The sequence below is a fragment of the Lactuca sativa genome, chromosome 4 (genome assembly GCF_002870075.4).
Source record: "Lactuca sativa cultivar Salinas chromosome 4, Lsat_Salinas_v11, whole genome shotgun sequence".
Taxonomy (NCBI): domain Eukaryota; kingdom Viridiplantae; phylum Streptophyta; class Magnoliopsida; order Asterales; family Asteraceae; genus Lactuca; species Lactuca sativa.
The window spans coordinates 218,528,667-218,548,520 of record NC_056626.2 but is presented as its reverse complement, the minus strand read 5'-3'; positions in this window follow the sequence as shown (position 1 = coordinate 218,548,520).

Below are 19,854 nucleotides of genomic sequence, written 5' to 3'. Positions count from 1 at the left end.
GTGGTTGTGATTATCTGGGGTAAGATTTTGGAGTTGTTTGGGTCTATCAAGACCGCTATGATGGATTATTTCGATGAGCGATACGCAGCCCTTGCGGAGACAGTTGCCGCTGCAGCCACATTGGCTGTATCAGCGGAAGGGGGAGGAGTAAGAGCCACTTGGAGTTTCTAGTATAGGGACTTCAATAACATGAAGCCCCCTACTTTTGATGGGACTCAGGACCCCATCAAGGCTATGAGGTGGATTTCTGATGTGGAGGGGTGTTCCTTTACTTGCTCGTGTCCTACTGACCAGAAGGTCAGGTGTGCTCTGAACCTGCTTAGGTTCAGGGCCAAGGACTGGTGGAGATTGACGTATGTGCGGTACACTGATGATCAGAGAGTTGTTGTTACTTGGGAGCAGTTCAGGTATATGTTCCGCGCCTAATACATTCCACGGGTTGAGCGGGAACGATTGTCACAAGAGTTTTTGAGTTTGAGACAGGATGGGGAGTTGGTGTTGGAGATCACCCGCATATTCACCGAGAGGGCGATGTTCTGCCCAGAGTTTGCTTCTGAGCAGGATCAAATGACTCATTATCTGAGCATGCTCAAGACGGACATCCGTCAGTTTGTTTCCACACAGTGATGTGATACTCTTTTGGATCCACAGGAGGCCACTAGGCGGTGTGAGTTGGAGATTGAGCTACAATTGAAGGAGCAGAATCAGGCCTCGACATAGTCTCAGCCAGCGTCGAAGCAGTCTAAGACCGCTGATTCTAGGATCGGGGGTCAGCATAGCCGCACTTTTGGAAAGTGCGACAATGGTCATTCTGGAGTTTGTCGAGCGGGTAGTGGGTGCTACAAGTGTGGAAAGGAGGGGCACTATGCTTGGGACTGTCGCCAGTCCGCTCCTACAACAGATATGAGGATATGTTATCATTTTTCACCAGGTTGATCATGTGAAGACCAACTGTCCACAGGTCGCAGCCAGACCAGCGCAGGTTCCAACACCAACTACATTAAGGATTGGGGATGGGAGGCCAGTTAAGGCGAAGCCTCCCATCCCCAATCCTCAATATAGCATATCCTACGCTTTCCTAGGTTCCCAACCTCACCTTGCCATTAGCTGCTGGGGAACTCCTCATGATGCCAGCCATCCACCTCCTAGATATCATCATATCCACTTAGTGGCTGACTTCCATCACTCAAGAGCTCCACAAAGCACGAAGCAAGCAGCATTCATGCAGAAACACTCTGATCCAAAGAACTGTCATAGAACATTCCGCCCACATATCGCAACCCGCGCTACCCACATCCATCCATCCTCTTCGTATGTTGCCTTATGCATGCAAATTATACACAGAACAGGATCTAATAGACTGTCGAATAACAGACTCTACCCTAGGACCATAACTAAACAAGTAATAGGAAATAAGGCCAAATCTATTATTCTAAGGCTATAAGATCCTAACCGTGTACAATTTTAAAAGCATACACGTAGCATGTACTAATACCAATAATAATTCTCATTCTAGCATGACATCAAATATTCCCAAGGCTACAAGCATCACATATCAGGCCAATCTATGGTTGACTACTCAGCACTAGCATGCAAGTCTACCAGCTCATACAACATATAAAGACATCTCCCCTAGCCCTAACTATCATGTGATTCTCAGATTCATAAATCAATTCATAACAGATAACATACATGGGTATTCTGGGGAAACATACTTGAGCTCGGCTGATTGCATGCACCACACCCTTTCTTGTCTTATAAATTCTTTAATTAAAAACATTTTTCTTTTGAAAACTTTATAGATCCTTAGTTTGAGTTTAGACTCACCCGAAAGTATGTCTGAATCCCTCAAACTAAGGCTTTGATACCAAGTTGTAATGACCTGAAAATCAAGGGTAAAAATTTCATTTTTAATATAACTAAAACATTAATACCATTAATTCAAACATTTCAACTCATAGTCAAGTAAATCCTTTATCAGAGTTTATCCCAAAATCATTCATTGCGGAAATCATAGGGGCGTGCACTGCGATCAATCTGAGCCCTTCCTTTCCAAAATGATGATACCTGAAACCATAAACAAAACCTGTAAGCACGAAGCTTAGTGAGTTTCCTAGAGCATACCATACATATAATCCACATATCACATATCCTGTTAGCTATAAAATCTAACTATAACACATAATCCATGCATTCAACAAATGTGGAAGTCCTTGAAACCCTCCCGGGTCTTACAACGAATGCCAAGGGAACCCCCACGTGGTCTTTATCTACAATGGGAACCCCCACATGGTCTTCCTGCCTTGGGGACCCCCACAAGGTCTTTTTGCCTTGGGAACCCTCACAAGGTCTTCCTACCAAACAAGACATAATGCAAACTATACGAGTAAATATATTAGGATGCCATGGAAACCCTCCAAGGTCTTATACCAAATGCCACTAGAACCCCCACGTGGTCTTCCATGCAAATGACATACTACCATATCACATATTCAATCAATAAACTACATCTCATAAAATGGGCCGACCTTCGTGCCTTAAACCCATTGATATGGTGAGAAGACTCACCTCGCACTTCTGAAGTCCCGCAGATGAACTTCCAGCTGCTGGTTGACGGATTTTCTAACTGCCTACATAAAAAAAATACCCAAATAATACTTGGGTTCCAAGCCCATGGTCCAAATCACACTCCAAAGGTTCAAAATCCAAATAATGGGCCAAAGCCTAACATATGGCCCAAATTTCCATATTGGGCCCAAACCTCTACACGGACCTATTTTAAGGCCCAACCAATTATTCTAGTCCAAAGCATTGACATTTTGATGGCCCAATAGCTAATAATCCTAAAGGCCCAAATATGGCCCTCTTATGACCCAATTTTCCAAATTGGGCTCAAGCCTCTCTAATGGGTATTATCCTGAAACCCAATAGTTTCCCTTAGTCCATAAATGTGTTCCCAATTGGCCCATAAAGACCCACAACAGCTTAATCCAATAAATGGCCCAACAAGCATCCAAACCCAGTTAGGGTTTTTCATAATTATGTTGATTAGGGTTAAGTGTTCCTACTTAACCCATTAAGGACTTAATCCATTAAGTCCGATATTGCCTTTAGGTTAAATTGCCAATGTTTGTTAATTAATATTTTAGGTTTATTAAATAATTCTGATGTGGTCCTGATAACTCCTAAATTAGGGTTTCATGGCATTAGGGTTTCCAACCCATCTTAGCCCAATAGGCCCAATATATAGCTAGGTCCTTTGACCAATTATGTAACGACCCAAATTTGACAAAGAAATTTTCATTTTAATTAGTCAATCATTTTTGAATAGATCATAAAACCCCCACTATTAGAAAAACAACATTTACAACGCTCATTGCGCATTATAAAAGGCTTAGACGACGCGCAAATGCGCGTCAAGGAAGGCCCTGCCATAAAGAGAGACGACGCGCATTTACGACGCGTGATTACGACGTGCGTTTATCACACGCAATGCGTATAAGGAAGGCCCTGTCATAAAGGAAGACGACATGCATTCACGTGTCATAACCTTATGACGCGCGTGTTAATGACACGCAATGCGTATCAAGAAAGCCCCTATCAAGAAAGGTCATGTCATAAATGAAGATGACACACATTTTTGCGTATCATAATTTTAAATGTTTAAAAAAAGTATTATTTATAGATTTACTAATTTTCAAATTAAATTTGTATTTAATGTCTCATAATAGAAAATAAAATATCATATACAAAAAATACAATTCATTGCATAAAATTTAATGTCATAAAAATAATCGTTCCATGGAAAGATAAGACAAATCAATAGTTGTAACAAAAATTTACAAGCTAATTAGACACAAGAAATATAAAAAAATATACCCTCAAATGATTTTCAAAGTCTAATCTCCATGTCAGCTCTTCAACTCACTTCTCCAGTTTGTCCTTAGGTTCTCTAAGGGCTCCAGCATCTCTTGCAGTTTCAAAGGAACAAAGAAGAACAGAACGTGATATTATTTTGCCAGCTAGATGTTCTTCAGCATCTCTTGCAGTTTCAAAGGCACAAAAGAAGAACTGAACTCCTCTTACCATTCTCTAATCAATTTTCGGTTTTATGATATTGACGGCTGGCATCCCAGGGAAAGTCCCGGTGTTTATATTTTCCATTCTCTAATTAATTTTCGGTTTTATGTTATGGGATTGGGAGTCATGTTAGTGTTAGTGTTGTTGTTGCTGTTGTTGTTGCTGTTAGGAGCACCATCAGACGTGTTGTTGTTGTTGTTGGCTCCTTGTACCCATGCTTGGATTGGAGTGCTTGCTGTAGAACTTGCACTGCCATTTTGAGTAGCTGAAAAATGAAACAAAGTAAATGAATATCTCACCATTTTCCCATAGTATAAATAACTAATTCTAGGGCTATACACAACAAAGTACAAGGATTTAATAGAATGAGATGAAATAGGATGCTATAATACACGTGTAAAAGAAAGTATGATGTTGTTTCTTGCATTCAACAATAAATAATAAGTGTAGTAAATTATCAACCATGGAGATTGTTTTGCCAGCATGACCAAAATTCCGTCGAGCTATTTCGCAACATCTTCTTCAGGGTGAGAGCTTAACCGAGCAAATAGTTGAGGAGTTACTTCCTGCAGAAAGGAAAAAAAGTTACTAGTTAGAACAGAGAACTGATTAGGTTACTTTGATAGAAAACTGGCAAGAGGAGTCCCACCCACCTGCCATGGCAACAAAGGAACTGTTGAAAGTGCATGTTCAAGTGGCAAAGTCGTAAATGCAAGAGCGCCATCTGATACCTACCACACATGTTTTTGCAAAGAAGTTAAATTCTTGTAAATGATAAAAAAAGGTTATTTGTGAACATAAATATATACTATAAATCATTAAAAAAAAGCTTACTTACCACATTTGCTCTTTTTGTTTACTAAGTCCAACGAGATAATAATAATAATAATAATAATAACAACAACAACAACAACAACAACAACAACAACAACAACAACAACGACAACAACAATATTATTTAAAGGAGAAATAGAAATATTAAGATAACTTACAAATAGATGATTGAGGCAAAGAATATGAGTAGGACAAGCCTTTTCCTTGAGCCATCTTGAATGAACAGGAAAATAACAGCTACCATAGTTGCTCTTGTTGTTGCTGCCCCTGCCCCTGTCCCTGCCAGACCTCCTCACCCCCTGTCCCACCTTCAGTAGGACTTTGTCCCCCGCTACATTTACACACAAATCAACACATTTATACACAAAACAATTTGAGAACTACATATATCAGAGTTTCAATGTTTGTAAGATTCGAATCCAAGTTAGTATTTTGGTTTTTTGACTTTTTTGCCGTTTTTATAAGTTGCTGTGTAGTGATCTCATTCGAAACAAAAACCGCTCATTCTAAGGGACAATAGGAACTGGAACAGACTTTATACACACAAAAATAATCATGGAATGGACAGCTAGAAAATGGCAGGTGTTCTAACGGTTCCAAGGTTGCATCCTAACTGGCGTACCTGTGCATTTCATTTTTAACATTAATACGATTAATTAAATTATACAAGTAGGACTTGAAGTTGAAGGGCATTTATGTCTTTTAAGAAAAATAAATAAGTTAAAAATAGTAGTAGTGGTACCGTATGCATTCCCGATCTCATTGGTGCTTGCAATAGAACAGACAAGCAGTACAGCGGAGGCAATGAATTAAGTAGTGATATAATTTCTAGAATTCTAACATAATTACCAAAATACCCTTAAGTCTAGATTATATTCCAACCTGAAAAAATTAATTAATAATCATCTTTTTAGGCTATGACCTCAAAGAAAACTAAAAAGATAATATAAAATCTTATGATATGTTATTCAAATTTACCTTCTCTTTAACACTATCAATTATTGCCCAGATATATTTCTCCTCAAGCTTCATTTTTTCTTCTTTTATCGCTTTTTTCTCCTGCAAAAGTGTAAAAAAGAAAATGTTATACCAATAATTATTGTATATTCTAATTTAAACTTCCTCAAAATTTATATATATAAACTTCTTTCTATACTCATTTGCTTCTTCTTCTCCTATTCCCTTTGATGCCAATTGTATATTGGTTTGAAATTACAATCCTCTAAACTCTGGTTTGAGTGATTCCTTCCCAATATCTTCCTCCAATCATTCCAGAAGTTTTGTTTGAACAGATGTTTTGTCATGTAATCAGTATCTAACATCACTACAAACATTGTTGCCACCTGCAACATTAACCCAAAAATAAAAAGTTTAACCACCAATATTTAAGAATTATTGAAAGTTTCACAATCTCAAAGGTTAAAATAGTAATATTACCTCTTTGGTGTTGATATTTATGATATGAGATTATGAGGAATAAAGTTAAGCAAACCCATTTCACCTTAGGGAAAAACAAAGAAAACTGAAAATCTAAATTCGTTATGCTAGCTATATCCACCAAAATAGTAACCTAAAAACACCATAATAAATCATTTAAATACATTTGAGATTGTATTCTAGCTAATTATTGTCTAACCTTTTAATTGTACCTATAGCAGTGATAAACTTGTTATAATTTTCATACACTAACATTTTCAAGTCAGTGTCAAGATTCTTGATTTCAGTAGCCATTTGCACATGTCCCTGATGGAGGTGCTAAAAAATTTGGTGTTCAGGGTTAAGGGCCAATTTAATTTCATAAAATTTTATTTCTAGGGTTAAGGGCCGAGTTGATAGAAATATCTACCAAAAAAAGCAATTTGGTATCTCTGTAAATACAATCTTGAAAAAAAAACATCATATTTTGATATTTTGATGTTGTAATGTTTTTGGTTACAGACAGCTGGCATTTAGAAAAACCAAACGGATACAACTACACTGCAAACGGAAAACACAATTTGGTCTTCTTAATGCCTGCAATCAAGAAATTCTCAAGAAGATTAATAAAAGGTGAAACATACATGGATTCGGTTACAGATGTTTTAAACAGAGTCGCTTCATACCCACATATTCTCGAAATTGATGATGAAAACGGAGAAATTAAAATGAAATTAGAAGAAGAAGAAGAAGAAGAGGATTTGTTACCTTCAACCTCGTGTCCTGAGTCTCGGAAAGCTTTTATTCAACTTTACAGTCGTTGATACCAATAGCAGCTTGGAACCCAATCATAGTCACTTAACGCGAAAATATGCAATTTTGGAACGGCAAAACTCTGTGGCGAAACCGATAGCAGCTTGGAACGAGATTTATGTAAGCCAAATTCAAGATTTGTGAAATTCTAGGGCACACGAGGCTACATGTCGCCTGAATTTCAGTCTACCGGAGTTCCGACACATAAGTCCGACTTGTACGCTTTCGGAGTTGTACTTCTTGAGATATTGTTAGGCGAAGAAGGCAAGTGTGGAACGAAGGAAGGAGTGTCGATAACTAGGCAAGGCGGCAGTCGAATGTATGGAGGGGGAAGAAAGGATCGTAATTAGGGAAAGAAGGAAAGTGGAGGATAAAAAAGAAGGTGGGTGTTCAAAATTTTAGGGATTTCATTTTCCCCCCTGTCTACTAAATGTGCTTTTCATTAAAATTATAAAGCGACACTCATAGAGGACGCCCATTTAAGATACAGCGCCCTCCGTGTTTTCAATTTTTTCTCGTATGACGCTAATTTAAGGGCACGCAATAATGGGTGACCTAAATCCTTAAATTTTTTTTGAAGAGATGACACTTTTTTAACGTCACTCTCTTTTGCGTAACATAAATCAATGAGTGTCGTGGTTTGCGCGTCGTAAAAGGCTATTTTTCTTATAGTGCCCAATCTTAATTGTTTTCAAATCCACATTCATTACAATTTATTTAAAAGAAAACATTAGAGTGTCCCCCGATTCATATCAGTGAAAGAGAGATAGAGTGCAAGCCACGCCATCACGCCTTGCCCTTGCCCTTGGGCCCCGAAGTACCTGAAACAAATCGGTAAGCTGGAAAGCTTAGTGAGTTACGTAGAGCATACGATACACAATCATATACACATAATCCGTTAGTAATTAAGCTACAAACAAATCCTATAAGCTCTACATACATAAAACCGGAGGGAATGCCATGGGCTACCCCACATGGTCTTACATCCAATGCCATGGGCTACCTCACATGGTCTTCACCTAGGGATGTCATGGGCTACCCCACATGGTCTTATAACCAATGCCTCGGGCTCCCCCGGGGTCTTCCATGTTGAACACACAATCACATAGCATATCAAAACACATAATGACTAACACATATACCATAATCACATAATGGGCCGGCCTTGGTGCCTTAGACCCATGGGTATGGTGAGAAGACTCACCTCTGTTTGCTGAAATACAAAAGTTCCTCTCGTAACAGTCTGAAACCTCCTGTGCTAAATAATAATAATAAATTAATGTCAAGACCTTACTTAGTCAAAAGAAACCTAAACTCCAACCCCTTCATGAGGCCCAATTATCCCTTCCTTGCTACTGGGCCCAAAGTCTAAGTTCAATATCATTAATGGGCCTCTTGTCCCATTAAACCCTGATCAATATATCCAAGGCCCATAACAGATGAAATGACCCACAATTTACAGAATGCAACCAAGTCCAATAGCCAAGTGAGGCCCAATAGCCCAAAAGCCCAAAACATGTCCAAGCCCGTCTGCGACGCTTACGCTCAGCGGACCACCCTGGTATGTGCAGCATACTAAGTCTCGGGAACTTACACGCGGCGTATGCAGATCTACGCCCAGCATACTAATAGCTTAAGCACTTTTTCCATTAAGTGCTTAATGCTCAATTCTTTTACATCCAGAAGTCAGATCTAGGCCTATTAAGATGACCCAAGGCAGAAAGTTGGCAACTTTATGCCTTTGCATGTCCCATATGATCCCAACACCCTCATTAAGACCATTTTGAAGCTCTTAACCCATGCATGAGGTCAAAACTCCCACCAAGGATCCATTTTTATGTTGGAAAAGGACTAAGGGACCTCATATCTGTCATCTCCATCTTTTGGAGATGCTTAACTCACAAGAAAAGGGTCCAAGATCAACTAAAGGGAGAAGACTAGAAACCCTAGCTAGATCTAGTGATTAAAATGAAAAGGTACAAGCTTTATACCTCCAAAATCTCCTCAAGGTAGACAATAAGCAGATTCTTGAAGCCAAATGGCACTCCAAGCTTCCTTGGCAACTTGTTCTTCTTAGATGAACACTAAAAGAACCACCAATGCACTCTTAAAGCTCAAGCTACACTCACAAATGATATTAGGGTTTTTAGGGACGTTTGAAGGTGAGGGAGGCTGTTAAAGGCGAGGTTCAAAGGAGTTAAGGATGTATATATAGGTATCAAGTCCGGTTTTTAGGGTTAGCACATGTTGGCACATACGCCCAACGTACTCCTGGTAAGCCCAGCGTACGTGCTGCTCCTCTGCGTTCCTCCTCACCAAGTACACTAAGCGTACCATTAAGTATGCCCAGTGTACTTAAGGGTCTCTTATGCCAATATCAAGATACTTCAAGGGCTATAAGGTCATACCTGATTTTGGGTGTTACACCTGGACTTGCCAAGTTCCTTCTGAACTCGTTGAGTACGCCTTCATGCAATCGGGACTTGCCTTGAACTCACCAAGTTCTGTCCTTGAACTCGTTGAGTTCCATGATTTCTTGGTCCAGTTTCACATCTATCTTGTTGATTCCTCTTCTAGACTCAACCAGTTCGATCAAATTAGAAAAGAGTTGGGGAACCATACCCTGACTCGTCGCGTCCCACGAACGACTCACCGAGTCCCCCAAAGTCCATGTCCATACAGTTGATTTCAGTCAGTTTTAACACATCCAAAACATAGATCTATCCTCCTAGGGTCCATAATACACGTAAAGTTACAAACTTGACGTTCATGCATGGGGTATTTGGCTTAAATGTCTCTAAAATGTAGTCTACAAGATGCATGGGGATCTCATGGCAATAAAGTTGGCACCTTTATGCTATAGGAACCCTCAATGGTTCCAGATCTGAAGTCATACCCGTTTATAACCACAAAATCCCGAATATGGCACTTTTATGGCTTAAAAAAGGTAGAAATGAACCCTAACTAGAGATCTAAGAGATAGATGGTCAAGGTTTCAGTTTTATACCTCAAATGAGATGGAAATGTGCCAAAACCTTTGGATCTTCTTGCTTCCTCTTAATCTCTCAAGCTTCCTTCTCTTTCTCAAACTTCAAATACACACAAATGGCACCAAAAAGCTCAAGAACACTCAATAGACGATTAGGGTTTCAAGTTAGGGTTTTTTTGGACTACGAGGAACGATTGAGGCTGGGTTTGGACAAGATAAGGTGTTTAAATAGGGTTCAAACCCTAAATATTAGGGTTTCATCCAGACAGTCCTAATCGCCGAGTCGGGCTCTCCGACTCGTCGAGTAGGTTACTTAAAACCCTCGTCCAGGAGTCTAGTCTACTCGACGAGTTAGGTCTCCAACTCGCCGAGTCCCGGTGTAAAAATATACAATTAATTAAATTTAAATATGTACCGGGAACCGGGTGTTACAACTCTCCCTCACTTATTTCAGACTTCATCCTCGAAGTCAGCTGCTGCATCCAGAAAAAGCTCGGAGTAGTTCTTTCTCATCTCGTCCTCCGACTCCCAAGTCCATTATGAGCGCTTGTGGTGCTACCATTGCACCTTCACCAGATCGACCCTCTTGTTCCTCAAATTCTTCAACTTCTTGTTGAGGATAGCTACTGGTCGCTCGATGTAGTTCAGGCTGTCATCCACCTAAATATCATGCAGAGGCACCACTATAGAGTCGTCTACCAGGGATTTCCGCAGCTGGGAGACGTGAGAGGTACTATGAATCTGGCTATGCTCGGCTAGCAGATCCAGCATGTACGCCACCTTGCCCTCCCGGGCTACAACCCTAAAAGGACCGATGTATATAGGGCCCAATTTTCCCCGCTTCCTGAACCAGATGACACCCTTCCAAGGTGACACCTTCAGGAGGACCATATCCCCGACCTGTAACTCCAGGTCCGAACGGCGCTTGTCGGCATAACTTTTTTGTCCACTCTGAGCAGTCTGAAGCCTGCTCCAGACGTGCTGGATCCTCTACGTCGTCTTGAGTAGCACTTCGGTACTCCCTATGACTCTCTGTCCAACCTCACCCCAGCAAATCGGGGTCCTGCACTTCCTCCCGTACAACATCTCGAAGGGAGGGCGGTCAATACTCGTGTGGTAGCTATTATTCTAAGAAAACCTTGCCAAGGGAAGGTAGATATCCCAGCTACCACCGAAGTCTAATACGCATGCACACAGCATATCCTCCAATGTCTGGATGGTCCGCTCGCACTAACCATCCGTATGTGGTTGAAAAAGAAGTCCAAAAGTGCAGGCGAGTACCCAACTCTTCATGAAATTTCTTCTAGAATCTGGAAGTAAACCGCACACCTCTGTTAGAAATCGCGGAGACTGGCACTCCGTGTCGGGCTACAACCTCTCGAATATAGATGTTGTCCAACTTCTCGGCCGTAATGCTCTCCTGGATCGGTATGAAATGGGCACTCTTGGTCAACCGATCCACGATGACCCATATGGAATCCACACCCCGTGCGGTCCTGGGAAGCTTCGTGATGAAGTCCATGGTAATATTTTCCCATTTCCACATGCGGATGTCCAACGCCTGCGTCTTGCTATGAGGCCGTTGGTGCTCTGCCTTGACCTTTTTGTAGGTCAGGCACCTCTCAACGTACCAGGCTACATCTCGCTTCATGTAGGGCCACCAGTAGTCAGGAAGAAGATCTCTGTACATCTTCGTCGACCCGGGATGGATAGAGAACCTGGATTTGTGGGCCTCATCCATCAAAATCTGCCGCACTCCGCCCCAGCACGACACCTAGACCCTCCCGTGCAGGATTAGCAACCTACGACTGTTATAGTCAAACGAGGCCACCTGGCCTATAATCCGCTCGCACTTTCGGTGCTCCTCCTTTAATCCCTCGACCTACTCCTCTCATATCTACTCCAACAACGGAGTCACTATCGTCATCCTCAAGCATATATATGTAATTAGGTCTGCCTTGCGACTAAGTGCATCGACCACAACATTGGCCTTTCCCGGGTGGTAGAGGATCTCACAATCGTAATCCTTTACCACGTCTAGCCACCAACGCTGCCTCATGTTCAGATTCGACTGATCCATGAGGTTCCTCAAACTCTTGTGGTCCGTGTAAATGGTACATCAGAACCTATAGAGTTAGTGCCGCCAAATATTGAGGCAGAATACAGCCACCCCCAACTCCAAATCGTGTGTCTGGTAGTTCGCCTCTTGAGGCTTCAGCTGCCTCAAAGCGTAGGCGATGACATGCCATCTCTGCATCAATACCGCGCCCAACCCTGAGATGGACGCATCACAATATACCACAAAATCGTCAATGCCCTATGGCAGGGCGAGGATCAGCGCCTCGCATAGCCTATGCCTTAATGTCTCGAACACTGTCTGTTGCTCATGCCCCCAACGAAAGACCATAGCTTTCTTTGTCAATTGGGTCAAAGGTACGACTATCTTGGAGAAGTCCTAAATGAATCACTGGTAATAGCCTGCTAATCCCAGGAAACTCCCAATCTCAGATGGAGCCTTCGGAACCTCCGATCTCATCATGGCCTCTTCTTTGGCCGGGTCGACCAGAATACCTGTAACACCCATAATTTTTTTAAACTTTTATATGCTATGGTTTTTAAAAACATTCGGGTGTTAACCCACATTTAACAAAATCCGGTCCCACAAAAACATTTATAAATTTAAAACAGTGGGTGTTACCATTAAGCATCAATACAACCATAACAAGCAAATAAGAATTACATCAATACAACTAGTAAGGAACTTAACAAGTTCCACTCCATTCTCTATCACTTGACTTCTAACTTCCATCTATCATTCTCTCTCCTTAAGTGTAACCTAAGATACATTGCATTAAAAAGATATACGTAAGACAATAATGTCTTGTGAGCTACATGGGTTTGAGACCCAAAACATTTATCACTTTTTGATCAAAAACGTTTCATCTTTGCAAAACGTAGTTTTAGACCATAAAACATTTTTAAGCATTTTCAAGGAAAACTCATTTCATACATTTCATAAATATCATTTCATATCTTCTCATTTCATTTCATTTCAAAAGCCATATTTCCATATTTCATTTTTCTTTTATCATTAAGGGCTAATTTCGGTATTATACCGTTGCCATTTTAATACTTAGGGTCTACGTCCAATAAAGGAGCCACTCCCAAGTCTAGACCAAGGTGGAAAGAACAAATCAATCCACCAAGGCATCATTTGTAAGGTCCTGAAACGGATCTTACTAGTGATCAAACAAAAAAAACACTCAATAATAACGAGAATGAAGTTGAAACAGAAATCAGAACAAGCTTGCACATGCTTCTATTAATGAAAAACGTCAGGTACAACTTGTGTATATCTACCGTAAATTATGTTGCATCAACAACCATCAAATGACCTAGCTAGCATCTATATATAGTGGAACTGGGCCGCCTTTGGGTTTACGGCCGTAAACTCATCACATGGCGTAAACTACACATAAGCTACTAAAACTGCATATTGACTCAAAAGAACCTATTACAAATGAAAGCCTAGACCAAACCATTAATTGGACCCTTCAATCTCCCCCTTGGTTTGGTGCTAGCTTGAAGTTAATCTTTATCGACCACCATCACATCTGCCTACCCCATTGCCTCGTTCCACATACGTTTATTGATGATCTTGGCAACCATAGACGTGTACTCTTTCGCTGCTTGTTCAAAAAGCTCTTCGGCAACTACTATTTGATAAGTACTCAGATGATGAATGTCCCACCTCCCGAACTGGAACAAATCCCTTCAATCATACAGACGAATGAACCCATTTTTAAGCGTGATAACAGAAGACGCTGTAGTCTCGTCAAAAACCCAATACTCCATGGAGCTTAGAGATCCATCTGGGTAAGTTTGAAGTACAGAGTTTGTTTGACCTGATTGGTTGCAGGCCACATCACCACTTGAAGAGGATGACCAGTCTTGGGATCTATGACATCAGGGTAATGCTTGATAATAGACTCAACAGTCTTCATCGAAGGAAAACCCTGTTTCACCTAGTCTTCTAGAAAATGTTTGAACTGAGTTGCCTGTGGATTATCAGAGGGATTTGAAAAAGGAGATCGTGACAACTCTAATAAATCCACCCTAGTCCATGAACTGAAATCATGACGGTCTTTGTAGAGCTCGGTGTTGCCACTCTTTCTTCGCACAATCCACATGTTAGGAGGATCATGAAATCCCCAAGAAATGATTCCATATCTATCACCAGACGTATCTCTAAAGCGAACAACTCCAAGATCTGTAACGGAGATTATTGCTTGATCCACAGGTACATTCTTGTCAGAACTCCTCTTAAACAAGAGTTGTCCCTTTTCAGCAGCTTCAGCTTGTTTATCACGCATAATTTTTGCAATGTGAGGAGCATGAACGGGCTCCTCATCAAAACGATTAACGACCCGTGAAGTCTGAATGGTTGGCATGGTAACAGGAAAATCCTGAGTATGTAGATTGATCCTATACTTGTCTGCAGATGTTTGGTATTTGTCACCAAGATCTCCTTCAAGCTTCTTCTTCAACTCAAAATAACTGGAGGTAAGGAGATTAAAATGGTCTTGAAGATCAGAGATTTGCTTTGTCTTTATCGCTTGATCATCCTAAAGATCAGACACTTGTGAGTTCAGCGTTGCATTCTCATTCAATAACTCATTGACTTGAATATCAAGTTCAATGTTCTTCTAATCCGGGACACTGATCTTCTTTTGAAGCTCTTCAACTGACGGTTTATCTGCTCCTTGACGACCTTCTTTGAAAGAAATTCCTTTACCACGAGATGAAGGATCTACATTTTCATTCTGAGCAAGATGCATAGCCAATCGCACAGAGGCATCATCAGGATCTATCCTAGGAGGAGAGAATCCTGGTGGAGCAGAAGAGCCACCAACTTCAAGAGTGGTGATAGGACCTCCAGGAAACGATTCTGTTGATACGATGGCAGGTGTGGTAGTTGGTGTAGTCGGCATGTCATGAGACAAGTCAAAATTCAAAGGCCCAAACCTAGGATCATGTCTTGTTCTTTTAGATGGAGGCTGCAAGGTCTTGTCTGTTGTATCATCACCCTGAAGTGGTTCAATAGTAGGTGAGACAACGTCAAGGGGTGGAATCCCTGACACTGTCACCATTGGAGTTGTAGAGTCAACCACTTGATCTGTAGTCATGGGTGTTGATTTGAGAACGTCTTTAGTATCCCTTCTCTCCGTTGCCGTGTGAGCAATATCGTTGAGATTATCAAGCAACGAGTTGAGGTTGACATTTGACAGAAAGTCATCATTGCTTCCAAAATTAGTTGGAATCTCATCTCTATCGAAACCTGTAAGATCAAGGTCTTCATACTGGTTAGGCTCAGCAGCATTCTTGGAAGACCCTTCATTGTAATCACCTTCAACTTGGACTGTTTGCAGGTCATGCTCCTCAACTACTGATACAGCAGGAGCAATTGTCTCTTCCCCTTCTTGATCTGATACGGTGATCACATCTCCTTCCGAGATCACCCTTTCTGACGAGGTAGGCTCCGAAGATATCTTATCAGAAGATCCATGGGACTCGGTTGCTTCATTCTACTCAGCAAATCGTTCGAATTTAACCAATGGATACAGTCCTTGAAAGATCACCTTCCCTTTGCGATTTTGTTTAATGAGCCCAATAGTGTGAGGGCCCAAGGACTTCATATCAAGAGTTTCTCTCTCCTTTACCATGTTAGGAAATTGTTTATTGATGAAGAGCTGAACGAATCGAGGGTACATCAGGAAGGTATCCCGAGTGATGGCATTGATGTTGACCACAAACTCGTCCAGGATAAACCTAGAGAAGTTGAATCCAATCCCCGCAGTGAGAGAAACAATAGCTCCAGTGTTTCTCAGAGATATTTCATCTGCACCAGACCTTCTGCCGGAGATACAGCTCACGAACACGTGAGCTAGAAATCTCCAATAGGGCGGCATAAGCTTCTTCATTGTAGGAGGAGAATCACCTTCATACCCCATCTTCTTTAAAATCTTCTGAGCATCTTCAATACCAATTACAGTGGGAAAGCTCGGAAGGTCGTTGATCAGCAATGTCTCTCTCAAAAACGGCTCATCGATCACACTTTTGCATCCTTGCATGACTGCATATATTGTCACTGCTCCATCATCGTATCTTGTCATCTTGGCAGTCTGCCAGAACTCTCTGATAATCTTCTGATAAACGACGGTGTTTATGGTTATAGTGGAGGCAGGACAACTTTCCCTTAGTCCATGAATCATCGACATATATTCTCCATGTGCCACTGGAGGATCTACCAGTACTATTGCCAGATTGTGCATATCTGCGAACTTTAGGGCTGCCATTTGATCTGCACTAAAATATACCAAATAAGAAACGAAAGACATTTGAGCAGTGAACAATATAATTTTTTTATTAACTTTATAAAATCAGTTTTAAACTTAGCCCAAAATAATAAATAATTTTTAATCAAGAACAATTTTGCAGTCAACATAGGGTTTACGGTCAAACTTGAGTTTGCGGCCGTAAACCCATGGCCATAAGCTAACGGCAGTAAACTGACTTTACGGCCGTAAACTCCTGGCCGTGAACTTGGGCAGTAAACTGAGTTTACGGTCGCAAAATCTTGGCCGTAAGCTTGGGCCGTAAACTCCGACAATTTGTTTTTCATCGATTTTGGCCTCAAAACTCATCGATTTCATGAAGCAAATGCATTTCCTTGGTCGGAATCCTCTTACCTACAAGATGAACGGAGCAATTTCACGAAATCTAACAAAAAAATCTTGAAGTTGAGAGAGAACAAGGGGGTGTTTGTGGTCGGAATCAGAAAAGTGAGGGGTTTCCGGCTATAAACTCCTATAAATACCCTTGACCTTTTACCTGCTTTCCACACTATGTGAGGCACAGTCCAATTTTAAAAGTTTTCAAAAATAATACTTTGAGGATTTTAAAATAAAAATAAGACTAAAAATAAAAATAAAACAAAATAAAATTTAACAAAAATAATAAAAACAACAAAATAAAAACTAAAATAGAAAATAAAATTAAACTTAAAATATTTTCAAACTTTTGACATACACAAAGATAAAATAAAAATAAAATTAAATTTAAAATAAAACAAAATAATTTCCAAAATTTAGAATTTTAAATTTTGACAATTACAAAATAAAATAAAAAAATAAAATTTAAGACAAAATATACTAAACTTTATCTACACAAACACTGAATATTAATTTTGTGACTTTGGGATCAAAGGTGTTAGACCGTCTTAGTCTACTTGCCAGTACCTTTATCTTCATGTCTATGTCTGATCGATCGTCGGTATTGTGGTCCACCTACACACGAAAAAATTGTGACAATTTTGAACAGACTAATAATGACAAGACATTTTGATCCTATATTCTTAGATAAATTTCCTAGGGACCATTTAGCTGACGACGGTCAGAGATATTGTTGTCCACCTAAATTGAATAGCGAGATTTACAGACAATCTATATGTGTTCAATTTTTAATTGTACCAAAACATGTTTTCCGTTTCCTGATATGCTCCAGTAATCAAGAATTTCCAGAATACTCCATACACCGGGTGAGAAGATAATTATTAAGAGAGAAGATAGATTTAGAATGCATATGTTATACACCCAGGTCGGATCTCTTGCAATCACGCAGAGGATGAAACATATGACTAACTGAAGTTTCAGAGGGATTGAGAAAAAGAATGATGCATATATTGTTTACCGGGTCGGATTTTGAGTCACGCAGAGGAGACAGTATATGGCTAACAGATAGAAAGAATTGCATAGAAAGAAGATGTAGAGAGATAGAGTTGCATATGTTATAGTCCAGGTCGGATCTCTCGATCACGCAAAGGATGCAACATATCGCTAACAGACGGAGTGAAAGAAAATAACTTTCTATAGACCTAATTTATCGGAATTCCCCTGTCACCCCATCAATACCGGAATTAAGGACAGAGTGAATCGACAATTCTAGATACGGGCTCTTTTAGTGTGACCGGTAGATTCCCAGGTATATTTCCCTGCTCAACTTATCCAAGCCTCGTATTGTCAGGCTAAATGGATCTAACTAGTTCAATATTTGTCAAGTCCTTGAATTCTTTAAGTTCATATCTTCCTAGTCAAGTCCATTTAGAATCTTTCGTGGCTACCGACGCATCGAGCACAGAGCGTAGACAATTCAATTCTGGTATGTTACGCAGATTCAGATTACCCGCTAATGCTATACTTGATAATATCACTTCCCAACATATCACCTGCAATCAAGACTATCAGCAACATCTTTTTGATTTTCTGATTTTTATTATTTTTGGATTTTTGATTTTTGAATTTTTGATTTTTGAATTTTTTTTTGGTTTTTATGTTTATTTCTCCCCCCTAAATTTGTGCATGGGTGAGAATGAAATCACTAAAATGCGTAAATTTTAAACTAAACTAACCAAAAATAAAATGAAATAGAAGATAAGAAGTAAAAATAATAATAAAAATAAAAATAAAAAACTTAACCTAAGTAAAACAGTAAAATAAAATAAAATTAATCCTCAAAACGTATCATCTTCAAAAATCCCACAAGCACATCGAATCTAGCTTTGTTAAAAGGCTTGGTGAACAGATCCGCCACATTATTAGCAGTGAGAACCTCTTCCAGCCGGATGAGTGAATGTTCAAAAAGTCTCTGATAAAATGAATTTTAATATCAATGTGCTTGGTTTTTGATTGTTGGACATGATTTTTAGCAATTTGAATCGCAGCCTCATTGTCACGGTAGATTGGCGTTTCTAGATAATTAAAACCGTAATCCAACAACTGATGTTGGATCCATATGACTTGAGAGTAACAGGCAAATGCAACAACTTATTCTGCTTCAGCTATTGAAGTTGAGACAGTGTGTTGCTTCTTGCACTGCCATGACACCAGCCGATCTTCAAGATATTGACACCCTCCTGAAGTAGATTTCCTGTCAAGCTCACAACCTCCATAATTACTCTCAGCAAAAGCATATAAATCAAATTCAGAATTTTTTAGATACCAAAGACCCAATTTTGGGCTACCTTTAATATACTAAAAAATTCTTTTGACAACAATAAAATGTGAAAGTTTAGGATTAGCCTGATAACGTGCGCATTGACAAACTGCAAACATGATGTCAGGTCGGCTTGAAGTAAGATACATCAACGATCCGATCATCAATCTGTAGTGTGTATGATCAACAGATTCGCCATCAGTATCTGGAGTTAGAAGAGGTCTTTCAGCCATCGGCGTTGATACAGGTTTAGCGTCTTGAAAACCGAACTTCTCAAGTATATCCTCCACATACTTGGCTTGATGTAGCTGGATTCCGGTTGAATTTTGTTTGACCTGAAGCCCCAGAAACATGGTCATTTCTCCCAACGAACTCATCTCGAACCGCTTTTTCATAACACCTTCAAACTCCTTGTATAGTTGCGGACTGGTAGACCCGAAGATAATGTCGTGAACGTATATTTGAACTAGAATCTGATCATTACCTACATGCTTGATAAACAAAGTTTGATCGATAGTGCCACGAGAGTAACCATGTTCGAGCAAGTGCTTTGTTAGAGTCGCATACCACGCTTGAAGAGCTTGATGTAACCCATACAATGCCTTGTCTAACTTGTAGACATGATTAGGAAACTTTGAGTTAACAAAGCCAGGGGGCTGATTAACATAGAT